We start from the raw sequence: 17168 nt of genomic DNA on the forward strand, positions 1-17168 counted from the left end.
TTATCACTCTTTATTAAAATGATATATAAGCTCTCAGGCCCAACTACCTTTGAGAGATTTTCACTGCTTTTCTATGATTCCATCCCCCCACCCCCAGGTGCTACATAAGAATATGAACATCAAATAAAATTTGTATGCCTTTTCTTCTGTTACTATATCTTTGTCAGTTTAATTTGCAAGGCCTGAGTAACTGAACCTAACAGGTAGAGGAAAGTTTTTTTGTTTTTTTGTTTTTTTCCCTCCTCTACAGTACCATGCGTCCAGAGATGAGTCATTAGCCTAAGAAGATATGTGAGCAATTACACACCATGCTATGAGTGTGGTGGTTTGAGACTGTTGTGTTGAATGTCTTGTCCCTACCAGTCAGTTCTCTATCTAGCATTCAGCATAATCTTTAAATATATAAATCAGATCATAACACTTTCTAAACGACTTCAGTGTCTTTCCTGATCCTAGTCTCTGCCCTGTGTTACAATCTCTGCTTTCTCACTCATGCTACTCAGCAATACAGCCATCCTTTCACTTCCTCGAACTTGGCAATCTGTTCATAGTATCAGAGATTTTATACATGATGTTCCCTGTACCTGCAAGAAATCTTTTACTTTTCTCTTGGTTAATTCTTATTCATCCTTTAGGCCTCAGCTTAAATATTTTATCTCCGAGAAGACATCCCTGACTATACCATTCCCTCAGCCTCTCTATCTCCAATAAAAGCCATCCATAGTTCATAGCTTTACCAGAGGTGCTAATTATGTATTTATTTATGTTTATTTGCTTAATATCTGCCTTTTCCGATATACTGCTAACCCTATCAGAGTAGAGACCGTTTCTCTTCCGTGTGGGGTGCAGAAAGAATATTATTTATTTATAGGCATCCTTCCTCAAAAATTCTACCATTCCCAAAGAGTCTGAACCTCCTTGAAGGGTGTGTGTGTGTGTGTGCACACATAGATACATGTGTGTGCACACATACATATGTGTGTGTTTGAGACAGAATTTCTATTATAATTGCTATAGACATATAAAAGTTTTATGGAAAATTTAAATACCTATGTACTTACTATAACATTCTCAATTTCAAGCCATATTTCTTTACATTTTTTTAACTTAAAAAAACCAGATACATTTGAATATTTCTTTCAGAGATAGTCATTATATTGAATTTGGCATTTATTATCCCAATTCATGTTTTTGTATTATTATTACAGGTGAATATATCTTAAATGATACGCATTATTTAGCTTATTTGTAAACTTTAAAGGATTTATCACAGTGTCTATAACATACTACAGTATACTTTTCATCCTTTTTTTTTGTTTTCTGTGTATTTATGTTTTAAATGTTGGGCTGTGTTGCTATCAGTAGTTCTAGTTCATTTTCACCAATGTATGTATGAAATTTGATAAATACTGTCTGTATTTACTGTCCTGCTGATGGACATTTAGGTCATTCCCAAAGTTTCTCTATCAAGATTGTGATGAACTTGGTTTTCATGTCTCCTCGTGAACATCTGCAAATTTTCCCTAGGAAATACACCTCAAAGTAAAAGTACAGAGTCAAAAACATGCTCATTTTTAAATGTGTTAGATATTTTTTAAATGTTCTCCAAAATGTACCAATTTATTCTCTGCCAGCATGATATGAGAATCTCAGTAGTCTTGCCAATAATGATATTGTCAAAAAGTATAAGGTTTGTCCACCTGATGTTTGCAGAATGGTATTTTATTGACTTAAGTTCTTTCTGTATCTTCAGAATATAGTAGGCATTAGACAAACAGTTATGTTTCATGGTATCATTGCTTAATATTCCATTCAATGCCAGAACTTAGCTCTTATGCATAGTATGGAGAAGATATGATCCCTATAGAAGAGTATCACCAATAGTGAGACATCCAAAGTAGAGTTTGATTATAAGATTTAAGAAATCCTTCCCCTCTTCTGTTATCTCCAATAAGTAGGAAGGGAATTGAGAGCCTCTTCTAAGTAACAGTTTTACCAAATAAATTCTTTTAAATAGAAAATTTATTGGGGTTTCTCTTACTTTTTTCTCCTCCTTTTTCTCTCTCTCATTTCTTTCTCTGCCCTAGGAGGCAGGAGTGTGGCCTGAGGTGAGGAGGAGGCAGGTGGGATGTGGGGGTTGGGAGGGGCAGTCATACCTAAGGAGCTATTGGCAGGGCCAGAGGCCAGACAGGTAGCAGTGCTGGGATCTGAGGAGGTGTTGGTGCTCAGGGGCCTCGGGGCTAAAGGCTGCAGAGGTATCTACTGTGGTCTGGAGACATACAGTGGAATTAATCACTCACTGCAGAGAAGGAATCTACACACATGGAAAAAGAGAAGGCAAGAAAGAACCCTGAGGTAGCAGGTTAGAACTGGTGATATATATTTTATCCAGCAGAATCAGGCTAGCCAGAGCATGTTCTCATGACAATTAGAAGCAAGAGGAGAAAGAGAAAGACAAAACGCATTTTCAAGCCTCTGCTTGCATCAGCTCTGCTAAGAAACTAGTCTAATGTCTAAGCCCAGAGTCAGAGTGGGAGAAGGCTACAAATGTATAGGGCTCCATGACTTGGATGCAGGAAGTCCCATTAATCGGGCCATCATTGCAATCAATGTACCACATATTCCTTCAGGAGGATTGCACAAAAATCACAAAGACAAGCCCTATTCCTCCTTATGTGAGCTATTGGAGGAGTGGATACCTGAGCAAAGATTTCTAAAGTATTTATATTGTCTCTCCTTTTTTTGGTCATCTTATTATATTTAGTTTCGTCATTGAGTAGTGTGAGTTTAACTTGTAGTTAGGAGTTTAACTTCTGTTTTTTTTTTTTATTTATTGACTTTAGACAATTTCTATTTATTTCCTGATAATAAAATGAGAGAGCGATTACCCTTCTTTCCATCATTCTTTTTTTTCCCCAAAGATTTTATTTATTCATTTGACAGAGAGAGAGAGAGAGAGAGCAAGCACAAGTGGGGGAGCAGCGGAGGGAGAGGGAGAAGAAGGCTTTCCTCCAAGCAGGGAGCCCGATGTAGAGCTCGTTCTCAGGACTCTGGGATCATGACCGGAGCTGAGGCAGATGCTTCACAAAATAAGCCACCCCAGCGCCCCTCTTTTCATCATTCTTATCTACAGGTCACTTGTTGGTCATTTATTTTAACAAGTTTCTATTAAGATCCTTAATATTTATCCGTTTTATACCTGTACACATTTCAGAGCTCATCAGTTGATTTCTAAAAATTGAAATTGCCTCATATAACTCAAAATTATGGTTGTATACATATTATTCACTGTAAAACTAAGAAGTGTGCTTAACTCAGAGAAGGAATTGCTACCCCGTGGCATTTCAACTCTGTGGTAGAAGAATTCTCTCAGCTTCTTGTTTTAATGAATTCCTTATTCAATGCTTGTAAGCTTTCTTTCCTTCTTTTGGGTCATACTTGAGTGTATATCCTAGGTCATCCTCTTTGTATCCTTTTTGTTGTTGCTGCTAGAGTAACTTCTTGAGTAATTTCTTTTATTCATGAAGACTGTGTGGATTGTAAACTTTCTAAGTTCTTGCCTGTTACCAAGTGCCTTCATTTTTCTCTTGCCTTTGCTTGCTATTTTTCTAGGCATAAAGCTTTGGCTTAGATTCTTTTCTCCTTGAGAAGGTCAAGGAATACTACTGTGTTCTCTGCCCTCTTAATTGTTGAATATATAAAATTATCCCTAAAACTATGCAGTTTCACCTGGATGTTGGTGTTTTTATTCTGCATATATTTGATGGTCCTTCCATCTAAAAGATTTTGTGCCTCTCTCCAAGATGAGGAAATTATCTTTTCTTGTTTCTTCTCACTGGCTCCTACATTGTCACTGTTTCTACCTGATTGATGCTTTATTATATCATCATTGAATCAAACTTTTGACCACAATCTAAAATAAGAACTACATTTACATACTATTAAATATGTACATTACATTACTATATATGATATATTCTGATCAGATTTCATTTTCAAACAATGCTACTTGTGGTGGTGCCTGGGTGGCTCAGTTGTTAAGTGTCTGCCTTTGGCTCAGGTCCCGATCCCAGGGTCCAAGGATCAAACCCTATGTAGGGCTCCTTGCTCAGAGGGAAGCCTGCTTCTTCCTCTCCCACTCCCACTGCTTGTGTTCCTTCTCTCGCTGTCTCTCTCTTACTCTCTCTCTCTTTCAAATAAAAAAATAAAATCTTTTAAAAAAAATGCTACTTGTAGAGCAGTGATTTGATATCATGACCCATTAAACAGCTAAATCCACAGTTTGAAAACCAGTATGTTTGGTCAATGGTGCTCTTTGGGACTATCTTCATATGTTTTATTTATTTTTTAGAAGATTTTATTTATTTGAGAGAGATTGAGAGAATGAGTTTGGGGAGGAGGAGAAGTGAGGGAGAAGGGAGCACAATGTGAGACTCAATCCCAGGACTCTAGGATCATGACCTGAGCCGAAGGCAGACACTTAACTGACTGAGCCACCCAGATGTCCTCTTCATATCCTTTAAATATACTTCCACATTTTTCCATTTATTTCTTTTACTATATATATATATATATATTTGATTTTTAACTTTATTGTGTGTCAATAAATAGATCTTAAGTTAGGTCCACTTTACTAATTTGCCAAACTATTCAATTTTTAGTTTTCTCTCATCAGTGTTTTTAATTTCTAAGAACAGATTCCTACTTTCTGAATACCATTTTCATAGTGCCATATTCCTTTATGGCTACAGTTGCCTCTTTTTCCCCCCCTTTTTTAAAATTGAGATATCATTTACATAAGATAAAATCTACCATTTTGAAATTGTGCAATTCAGTGGGGCGTTTTCCTCTATATTTACTATGTTGTACAAGCATCACCTATATGTAATTCTAGGACCTCTCCATTACCCAAAAAAGGAAAGCCTATGCTTGTTAGCAGTCAGTTCCAGTAACATCTTCCTTTCCCTAGCTCCTGAAAACCAACAATCTACCTTGTAGCCCTGCAGATTTACTTAATCTAGCCATTTCACATAAACAGAATTGTAATAATATGCCTTTTGTGTCTTTTTTTTTTTGCCATCTAACAGTGTTTTCAAGGTGCATCCATGCTGTAGCATGTAATAGGACTTCAATCCTTTTTATGGCTGAATATTCCATTACCTGGATATGCCACATTTCATTTACCCATTCCTGAGGTGGTGGACATTTGGGTTCTTTCTAATTTGGGGCTATCATGAATAGAGCTAATGTGAACACTTGTGTACAGATTTTTGTGTGAATATGTATTTTCAGTTCTCTTGGCCTTAAATTTAGAAGTGGAATTGCTGGGTCATATGATGATTTAAACTTCTGGACAAGCTTCCAAACTATTTTCCACAGCGTCTTACCATTTTACATTCCCATCAGCAGCATAAGGAAGATTTCAGTTTTCTACATCCTCCTCACCACTTGTTTGCTGTTTTGTTGGCTTATTTGTTTTAATTCTAGCCATCTTAGTGGGTATGAAGTGGTATCTCACTGTGTTTTTTGTTTGCAATTTCCTTCTTTTTTATTTGCATATAGTTTATTACTGTTCCATCTTCCTGATGAATTGACACTTCGGTCCTTATGAAATGACTTTCTCTTCTAGAAATATTCATTTTTGGGGTGCCTGGGTAGCTCAGTCAGTTAAGCAATTGACTCTTGGTTTCAGCTTAGGTCATGATCTCAAGGTCATGAAATCAAGCCCTGCATGCTCCTTGCTGGGTGTGAAGCCTGCTTGGAATTCTCTCTCTCCCTCTCCCTCTGCCCTACCCCCTCTGCCCCCTTGCACACGTGTGCACTCTCTTTCTCAAAAATTTTTTTTTTAAAAATACTCATTTTATTAAGATCAATTTTATTTGATATCAGTTTAGCCATTCCAACTCTCTTTTGGTTACTGTTTCTATACTAGATAGTTCCCTATTCTTTTACTTTCAAGCTGAGTATTTAAGTCTGAAGTATATCACAGGTAGAAAGGGTAGACAGTACATCGTGAGATCATGTTTTCATATTTATTCAGTCTGACAACATTTGCTTTTTGAATAGAATGCTTTTTTAAAAATTTGATGTAACTACCTGTATATTTGAATATTTAACTATATAAATATAGAATATATGTATTGGGTATATATACAGATTATATACATAAATAGTCTTGTATTTACCAACATGTGTATGACATTTCTGGTATTCTCAATTCCCTCCTGTGGATTCCAATAAGATTTGCAGTTTCCTAATGACTAATGATGCAGAGTTTCTTTTTACATGCTTTATAGCCATTTGCATATCTTTCTTGGAGAAATGTCTATTTAAATATTTTGTCCCCTTTTCAACTGGGTTAAATATGTCTTTTTTGTTATTGGGTTGTAAGAGTTCTTTATATATTCTGGATGCTAGATGTTTATCTAATATATGCTTTAACATTCTGTGGTTTGTCTTTTACTTTTTTTATTGTGTCCTTACATGCAGTTTTAAATTTTGATTAAGTGCACTTTATTTTGTCCTTTGTTGCCTGTGCTTTTGGTATTATACATAAGAAACTGGTCTAATCCAAGGTCATGTAGATTTATGCTTGTTTTCTTTGAAGAGTTGTATGGTTTTATAGTGCTCGAATTTATTCTTTTGCATGTGGACATCTAATTCTAGCTTCCATTTATTGAAAGGACTATTTCCCCTAATCAGTTGTTTTGATACCCTCATAGAAAATCAGTTGATTATGTGTGCATGGGTTTATTTCTGGACTCTCAGTTTTATTCCATTGGTCTATATATCTATCCTGTGCCAGTACCTTGCTCTCTTGATCACTATATCTTTGTAGTAATTTCTGAAATTGGGAAGTCCTCCTACTTTTTTCACTTCTTTCAGGATTATTTTCATAATCCCTTGAATTTCCATAAGGATTTTAGGATTAGCTTGTCCATTCACTGTTGCTTCTTGAATTTCTCTGAAGCATGAGACTACTTTAAAATTTTTTAGTTCATAACTTTTTGTTCCTAAATTATCTGTCTTTACTCTCTTTACTTATCCTGATTATGCTCATCAATGCTTTCTTTTTCTCAGTTGTTTGAACTTCTTTTCACAGTAGTTGCCCATATATATCTGTTGAAGTAGTGAATGAATAACTGACTGACTTGTAAGAATGGATTTCTAGATTTGTTGGTTTTTTGTTTTTTTTTTTTCTTACGAGCTAGATCAAAAGTTATGCCCTTCAGACATATTCCTTACTGCAATGTCAGTAGTGACTCTGATGAGTACAGTCTACACAACTCATGATTTGGGTGCTCAGTTGCAGGCACATGCATTATGAGTATTCTTAAGTCATTTCATTCTCTTTATTCCTATAGATAGAGATAAGGTCTTTTATGTACCTGTTTGTCTTTGTCTTTCCCTCTTTGTCCCTCTTTTTCAACTTCTCTCCTCCTCTACTTTCCATTGCCACAGTGGTGCTCAGTAATTTAGACTCATTAACGTTGATACTGACTTTACCTAGACAGAAAGAGCCGTCACTAGGTACACAACAGTTTTACTACAGTTTTACAGGTTTCACCTGAATTTCCACAATTATATGATAATCTTTCCCTTTTCATGCAGCTTACATAATAGAAAGCCTTCTTCATATAAGAATTTATAACTGATAAAATAAGTTTTTATACGAACTCTTTTTGCAAGAAAGAGGTTACTAGATACTATATAATCTAAGTATAATGTAAAAGGCATTTGCCATTTCTTGTGTGCTCATTTTTTTTTTTTTTTAAAGATTTTATTTATTTATTTGACAGAGATCACAAGTAGGCAGAGAAGCAGGCAGAGAGAGATAGGAGGAAGCAGACTCTCCGCCGAGCAGAGAGCCCGATGCGGGGCTCAATCCCAGGACCCTGGGATCATGACCTGAGCCGAAGGCAGAGGCTTTAACCCACTGAGCCACCCAGGCGCCCCCTTGTGTGCTCATTTTTGAACGACCTTCCTATATTGATGGACTCTTAGGAGAAGTCGGCCTTTCAATATGGAATCCACAGGTAGAGGGCAACAAAGATGCAGAACACACCCTCCATGTAGCCAACTAGATGTTGTTGCCAAATACTTCGGATCTTGAGGAAGTGAAACAAAGTTAAGATATGCCAAGAGATTATATGTGAAGACTGCTATGGAATCATAAGCCTTATGTCCCAGGAGTGAGTATTCATAGGCAGTGGTATCCAGGCATGGTGTTGCTATGGTAGGATCCGCTGCTTCTTACCTCCCCTTACTAACTATACTTTTTCTGAATTTGTCTCTGTGGCATTCCTCATAATTTGTGAGCTACCCAATATCCTTCAAATGAATTATCTTCTAATAAAATTAATATAGTTTTGTTTCTGTGGTTTTCCACAGCTGCTGATATAAAAAAAATCAATAAAAATAGTTCTCTAAAAGTTAATCACATTAGAAACTCTTAAGTCATTGTGAATTATTTAATTCATGTATTTATTTAATTCATATATTTACTTTTAATAAGCAGACTTTTTCCCATTCTCCAACCAAATTCTCAAGAGTCACCTGACTTTGATTTGTAGCTTTTGACTCCTATGTCCTTTTCACTAAGCATCTATCCATACCTACTTCTTACACATTCCTCAGCTCTCTCCCTCCTTACAAAACCATTATAATACAGACCTGACATAGTGATTTGTTTTCTCCTATCTTTTACTTTTCCTAAAATAGCACTGCAGAATATTTTATCTCCTTTTTCTATACCCATTTCCCAAATTGCTCTTTTCATAATTTTCTTCAATAGAAGCAACTCAAAACTCACACCATTTAAATATCATAGAATGGTAATTTCCATTGTTGAAAATTCACTATAATAGTGTTCCCTCAAATTCTCATGCAGACCACTAGAATTTATTGGATATAATAATTAGTTTCTAGTCTAGTCTTTAGTCTAGTCTTTAGTTTCTAGTCTAGTCTGGTCTAATAATTAGTTTCTAGTCTAGTCTAGTGTCTCAAAGTGTGAGGCGAACGTGATAACCACTACACTACGGAAACCTAGTGTCTCAAAGTGGTAGAACCATCTAACATCACTTATTTTGCAGAGATTTTCTATGCATTACTTCTATCATAGAAGAATCTGGGGAAGGCTCTTTAGTCCCAAACAGGACAGGAGGAAATCTGTGCCCTTCTATGTCCATAGGTGCTGTTCCTCCTTAATCCAGAGGACAGGTCTCTGTTCCCAAACACAGCAACCTGCTGGAACTGAGTGGCATCTTCCTTCTTTCAGCAGGACATGAACTTGCTAGTTTGCCTAGTCTTTACCACTTCCTTCTGTCTCCTGAAAAGCCAGGGGTAGCTTGAATTTATCCTATGGGGTCAGAATTGGTCATTTCCATGATCTGCCTCTTCCCAAAAAGGCTTTGAGTTTGTGAACTCTGGCCCTACACCATCAATACAAATAAGTCTATTTATCATCACCAGTAACTCAGATTTACTTAGCAACTTCTCTTTTGTCTAGAAACATAAGGCTAATTACCACTTTCCTCCCTCCCCTTTCCAGATCATCGGAGCAATGAAGCTTGACTTCCCTTTGGTAGGAAAAGAAGGATGTTTCCGTACTTGTTTGTTGTGTTTTCTTCTGGCATGGTAAAAGACAGCATAAGGCAGTTTCTCAGTAGGCAGTCCAACTGCCTCAACTTTACATTCAGTCATCCTGGTACTCATGCAAGTCACATTTCACTTGAGGGGAGCTCATGCTTATAGAGGGTTTACTGAACCCCATCTACTCCCTGACTATAGTTTCCAGTGGTCACTGGATAATTATAAATAACAGCAAATATTCAGAACACAGAAAATAGGATTTTCAGAAGACCTCAGATCTGCCAGCGGACGAGATGCCAGAGTGGGTACCATATAACCGTGGAGCCCTCTGGGAGAGAAACCAGCTGCAGCCACTGCCCCTTTGAGGGTGATTAGAGGCAGCTGCTGTCTAGTTTGTTTTACTCCAAATAGGCAAAGTGCAGTGATGAGACATTGTGGGGTCTCTCAGGATTCCCTTGTTGCACCAACCTAGGAAGCCAATTTGGGCTTCGCGAAGAACCTTCTCTTCCTCAAATGTCTCCAGGCTTCTGCCAGTAACTTGTTTGGGCCTTGTTGGGGGACACTGGGAAGGGTGGTGTATCTGTTCCCCTGGGGCTTCTGTTCTATATGGCAAGGATCCAGGGGCTGAGGTTGTGTTTTCGTTGTGTGCCCAAAAGTCAATCCAGGACCTGGCTAATAGAGAAGATGCTTATGTTGGTTTCAAGGTGCATTGTCAATTATAGAGAGGAGAGCAACTCCAATTTTCTCCTGAGTCCTCAACTGTCCTTTTCTGGAACCTAAGTACTGTGGTGAGTTGTTCATTATTATAATGCCTTAAACCTCCTCTTTTTTAAAGGCCCTTCTTTTTAAGGCTTGCTCACCATTTCTGAAAAAAAATTACTATATTCATATACTTGAATTTTGCTGTCTAAGCATAGGTGTCCCATATAATAGGAGACCAGAGACGTGGACCTGAGAAGTGACTTCAAACTAATGGAGGGAACAAAATCCGGGCAATGGTTCTCTTTGTACAACTGATTGAGGTTTTAAAGACCTTTCCTTTTCCCTCCTTGCCTTTTGTATTACTTCTATGATAAAGAGATCTTGCAAATCCCTTTGGCATTACCACAGAATGTAAAGACCATTTACCACTCAGGCACCTCCCTGCTTTTATTACCACTAATTCCAGCCATGAATACCCTGAAGTGGGCAAATTGCCCTTGGATCAATTGAATTAGGTATTTCCATAACAATGCACTCTAACGGAAAATCCCAAAATATCAATAGTTCACCAAAACACCTTTTCCTTAAGGTCCTATAGGCCAGCTGGGGTAGGTCTGTTTCAGGTCTGTTTCAGGGTGAAGTCAGCTAGATTTTATTCCAGGCTTTAGATTGATTTCAGGTTATCTTCATTTGTCTCTTCATTCTCTTTGGGTACATGGCTATCTAGGAAATATTTTGATGGTGAATGGCTGTATTGCAAGAGGACAAGTAGGAACCTCTTAGGACTCATCTCAGAACTGGGACATTTACTTTTCACCTGTATTCTGTTGGCAAAAGCTAACATGTGGCTAAACTTGAGTATCAGTGGGGAGGGAAATATAATCTTCATCTAGAGGATGGTGCCACAAAATCACACAGTAAAGGACATGCATAAGTAATTCTCATATAGGAAGGTCATGAAGAGTTGTAAATAATGATGTAATATGTCATGGTAATGAAGAACACAGAAAGGGGGGACTCCCTAAAATAAGGGAAAGGATTCATTATTAAATAATGAAATTATAAATGATGGGAATGTAAGTCATCCTGTCTTGGGAAGGTGGATATTGATTAAAGGGAAGATGTCTTATGCAGAAGACAGAGCCAAATTGGTAACGTGAATAAACAAGTTATTTTTTTTTAATTGTCCCCAAAAAGGTTTATTTGGCAAACATTACTCTGATAAGAAAGATAAGAAAGGAAAGAGGTTGAGATAATAAGCATAGAAAGGAAAGAAGAAAGAGTAAGAAAAACTGTTCTTGAAAGTGGCAATCAGTACCTATGACATATATCCTGGAACAACATTTATGAGGGTCAGATGGTCAATATTCTGGAACCATACTTCCAATTCATGGTAACTGGTGTCTAAGTTGCAAAGATTCCTTGTTCACAAAATTTCTTTTGATACTTTTTTTCTCCTGTTCTCAATGATTTAAAAGATGCATTGCATGAAAACATTAAAATGACTGAAATATAGAATCTTAGAGATTATAATATATTCTGCTTGAATTGACTGCAAAATATCTATTTCCCCCTTCTTACTAAGAGAATGCAGTATTCATGTTGGTTGCAATGTACCCAATTAAAAATGTACATTTTCCAATCTCTCTTGCAGCTATGAATCTATGAAGTAGTTACATACTTTTTACTTATATATGAGTTTTTTGGGGTGGAGCTTTTAGGTGAACTTTAGAAGGTCACTCTGCTGGAACTTGTTTCTTGCCCTTCCTCCTGCTTGGATGGAAGCTAGAGATAGAGTGACCATCTTGAAATCACAGGTGAAAAGCATTAAATCAAAAGCCATCACTGAACAGAACTACTGGAATACTGTTCCCTGTTGGCATTGGGGAGCCTCTATATGAGCCCTGCACTAAATCTCACACCTCTTATTATATCAGGGAAAATAATCTCTGCATGTGGTTCAGCCCCTGTATTTGGACTTCTGCTGAAAATGCATCACCTTGCTAAGAAAGTAGTGGAAGGTCATTAGAGATCACCTCATCAACCCCTTCCTCTTTGTCTTACAATGAAGAAAACAACAGTTCTGAGAAGTAAAGCGATGTTGTCTAAGATCAAGCAGCTGGAGGTCTCAACAACGCTTTCAGCATTATGATACTAGAATTGGGATCATAGAATGATAGTTGAATTAACCTAAAAAACAACAACAATGATGAGGATTCATAGCACAGCTACATTCTGCTCCAAAGCCATGTACCCACAGTATGTTTCTGCCTGTGTGACTATGACCTTCAGCATGCTGGGCACTTCTTATTTCATAGGCCAGAGTCAATTGACCTCCAGTTGTGTTGACATTCCCTATGCTCTCTAAAAAGAATCAAGCCTGGAAACACTGAATTGTGGACAGCCTTGCCAAAAGACAAGCTTAGAATTTTGGAGACTCTCTCCTATGTATGCTAATAACTAGAAATGGTAGTAGTTCAGGGAAACCAGGTAGTCTCCCTCTGTTTCCCAGGAGGAGCAGCAGCTGGCAAACCTGCTGACCTTACAGTCTCTAGATGCTCTTTGAAACAATAGGTAGGCTTGGGTTGCCAGGAGCACAATATAGCACAAGCATCCTGAGATAAATCCCCGATATGAGGGCTGGAAGTTAATTGGCTGGCTGGAGTTTAGGAGACCCTATCTAGACATTTCACTTCCTCTCATAATTACAGCTTAAGGAGCTGCTGCATGGGGACTTAGAGAGGAACCTATCACTGCTGCCTTGGGAATATTTAGTGAGATATTTTCTATGTTCATGCAGTCTTAAGAAGTCTAATGCTGTGGTCTGTGCTCCAGTTCTCAGCACATGCACACGCGCACATACACGTATTTGAACCCAACATTCAAATTTGCATTATGAACCTCAGAGCTGTTTGCTCTTTCTTTTCCAAAAACGGAGGCTACTATTTTTCTTTTGGGGAAAGAGTGGGTATGAGAAATATATCTCTAACTTCCAAACTGCCTCAACTTAAATTCCTTTTACAAATAGCAGTCGTTTTCTCACTGACATCAGTTAAAAGGCCTTTCAATTGAAATTGTCGAAGTGACAAGATAAACGGGTACATTCATCTTAAAGCTTGAGAAATACACAAGGGAATGAGGCTCTGTCAGAATTAGAAAGAAGCCATGAAAATCCTTAGATTAAGCTAAATATGCAAATGCAGTGAGTTTACTAAATTTTAATTTACTTACAAGAGAAACTAAACACTATAATGATCAGATTTAAATACTTATTGTTGAGGCGCCTGGGTGGCTCAGTGGGTTAAGCCGCTGCCTTCGGCTCAGGTCATGGTCCCAGGGTCTTGGGATTGAGCCCCGCATCAGCCTCTCTGCTCTGCAGGGATCCCGCTTCCTCCTCTCTCTCTGCCTACTTGTGATCTCTGTCTGTCAAATAAATAAATAAAATCTTTAAAATAAATAAATAAATACTTATTGTTTCTTTTTTTTTTTTTTTCAATTACCAGATTTTTTTTTTCCTTCTTCCTGTCTTCCCTTACATATTTGGTCATTTACTAGCCATTGTTTTCTTCCTTTATGCATAATATCTTTTAAAGGATCTTGCATTTGATACCCATGAGAGCTCAGTAGATTTAAGTTCTGGCAGTGGTGCTTGTATCAAGATATTGATGAGGGAATAAGTAATAATCCAGCATAATAAAAGGGAATTTCAGAAACATTTAAGAATATTTTATCAACTAAGGAAAGGGGAAACTTGCTTTTCCAAGACAAACTGTATGATAGTTTGATAGTTAAGATATATGATAGTTAAGATATATGGTTGGAAATACATAAAGTAATGAAAATATTCTTTTATTTGGAAGAAAAATGAGGACTTCAAACTATTTGAGATCTCTGTTTCTCTGAGAAATTTCTGACTAGAGTTTCCAGATTTAGCAATAAAAAACACAGGATTTCCAGTTAAATTTTGTTTCAGATGAGGTATGAATTGCACAGAACATACTTATACTAATAATTATTTGTTGTTATCTGAAATTCAAATTTAACCTAGTGTCCAATATTTGACCTGGCCACCTTATGTCCCAAGATACCCACACAGACTCCTCTTCTTGGCTATTTTAGATCTCCTGAAGCCATTGGTCCTCCTTTCTGCATTAACATGGTCTATTGTCATATTGATATAAAAGAGACCCCCATTATCAGCACTGTTAACTATCCTTCTTAGTCTATCAGAAAAGGGACCAGAGCAGTAGTTAAGTACTTCCAGAGTTAATTTTTTTTTAATAATATTCTTGACACACAGTGCAACATAGTGACTCAGCAAGTCTATATGTTATGTTGTGCTCACCATTAAGTGTAGCTACCATCTGTCACCATACAGCCTCATTACAACACTGTTGACTATATTCCCTGTGCTATGCCTTTTATCTCTGTGACTTATTCATTCCATAACTGGAAGTCTGTATCTCCCGCTTCCCTTCACCCATTTTTGTCCATCTCTCTACCTTCCTCCCCTCTGGCAATGAAGTATCCATCAATAGATGAATGGATAACAAAGCTGTGGTAGTATACACAATGGAATATTACTCGGCCATAAAAAAGAGAATGATATCTTGCCATTTGTGACAGCTTGGATGGACCTAGAATGTATTATGCTGAGTGAAATGAGTCAGACAGAAAGACTAATACTATATGATTTCATTTATATGTGGAATCTAAAAAAAACAAAACAAACGAATAGGCAAACAAAAAGTAGAAACAGATCCATAAATACAGAGAACAAACAGAATTACAATTTTTTAAATTGAACTTATTTTCTTTGATTTTTACCTCCTTTATTATAGGACATATTAAAACCTATCTCCAGTACCTGATTCAGTGATAGATATATAAAATAATGGAAAAGTCATCTTTTCCTTACAAAATTAACCTTTGTCATCCTTAACTCCATCTTATTTCAGAGTCCCCACAGCTCCCATTTGGGCGCTGCTTTACAAGTTAGGGGATAACCTTTCTTCATCTGAAAGCCCTTAACCTTTGTCACACTCAGACCAATGTTTTTTATTTCTTTTTCTCTAAGAAGGGATCTAGGTTATTCATTCCATAAAAATGTGAGAAATACCACAATACACATAATAGAAAAAGTATTCTCTCTGAACACCACACTAAATATGATGAAATTTGCTATTCAGATAAAGAGTTGGATAAAAACTATAAGGTAATCATAGAAGAAGTAGACTTTGAGCTCTTAGTGATCCCTAACTACTCCTAATGATAGTGGGGTAAATTCAAAACTATAGTGTACAACTGTATTATCTCAAACCTGCTCATTAATAGATTACTGTCAACCTGGAGGTATATTTCTTGTGATTTGGCTGAGATTATTCTGTTATGTCTGTCTTGCTCAACATTATTCTTACTGACTTGGATTTAGATTATATTTACCTGGAATTTACGTACGAGATGCCAAAATACTGATTTTTTAAAAGGGATGAAAAGAGTAGATATATAAGTTGTGTATGTGCAAATATGACTTAAGCTATTTTCTGTTAGTTGTATCAGATAGGAGTTGCTAGTAAGTTGGTTTATAGATAGCTGGGCATAAAATTAATTGTTAGGAAGAGGGGCTGTGAGTTACTACATTCTATCAACATTATTGATTTAATAAGATTTACCTTTACATGCAGTTTTTGAGCTGTGTCCACCATTAGTATTTTCAGGTGGTATTGAGATGCCAGGGAACTATATCATGGGGCAGCTAAAAAAAATGTGGTATTACTTTGTGCTCATATCCTAATGCAATAAATACTATCTGTATATTTTCTTACATTCATAGCCATTTGGTCTATGTGTGTGGCCTAATAATCACTGTTACTGAATATTTGCACCAAGTCACTACATTTCCACCAGATAAGCAAATTTCTTGTATTAGCAGGCATCTGGGACACGGAAGCAAATTTATTACAGAGAAAAGGTCATTATGATGGTATCTATTAGATGAAGCTAGAATGCCTTCTTGCACTTAACACATACTGGACAAAATGATGCAGCTGAGATTAGGTTATTACTGGAGCAGAGGGAACAAGAAGAGCCTGAGGGGTAAAGAATAAATAGGGATTATTTCATGAGAGTGATTAAAGAAAAATGTGAGTTGTATGTGTGTATGTGCGTGTGCATGTGTTCTTACATAAAAGTAAGCAAGATGGAAAAAAAAGGAAGCATTAGTTGAATTTAAAAACAATTGAATACATCCCAATTCACAAAGAGAAAGTAAACAGAATCAGTATGGTGCAAAAAAATTTCCATTAAATCAGCAAACATAGAACAAGATGGATTAATAAAAACCAAATCCATCAGTTGTAACAATAGATGAAAATAATGCCACATTTTAAAAAATGCTCTCAATTATAGTAAAAACAACTAAATAAAACTATGTTCCTTAAAAGAGATGCACTTACAGCATCATGACACTGAAAAGACAAAAGTAAAAACTAGTATTAGGCAAAATCAAAAAAGGAAAAAAAGATCTTAAAAGTTAAACAAAGAAAAAGGAGAAATGTTCATTTCTTCATAATGTATACAATGTCAAAAACTCTATGAAGGGATTCTCGCTGGATGTCAAACCCCAAACAAAAGATAGTAAAGTGCTAGAATTTCATTTTATTCTGATAAATGATATAATCCACAGAAAAGTTATGAGTCATAAAGATTTATGTCCTGAATATCATTACATCAAAATGTATAAATAAAAAACTATTAGATAAATAAAGAGAAGTTGGCAATAGCTTATTTCTGTAAGTCCTTTATAAACCAAAAAAAAAAAAAGATAATGATCTAGATAATATAATTAATGAGGGCAATTTTATGGATTAAAAATA

This window comes from Enhydra lutris, unplaced genomic scaffold (genome assembly GCF_002288905.1).
Source record: "Enhydra lutris kenyoni isolate GAN:26980312 unplaced genomic scaffold, ASM228890v2 scaffoldscaffold2, whole genome shotgun sequence".
NCBI lineage: Eukaryota > Metazoa > Chordata > Mammalia > Carnivora > Mustelidae > Enhydra > Enhydra lutris.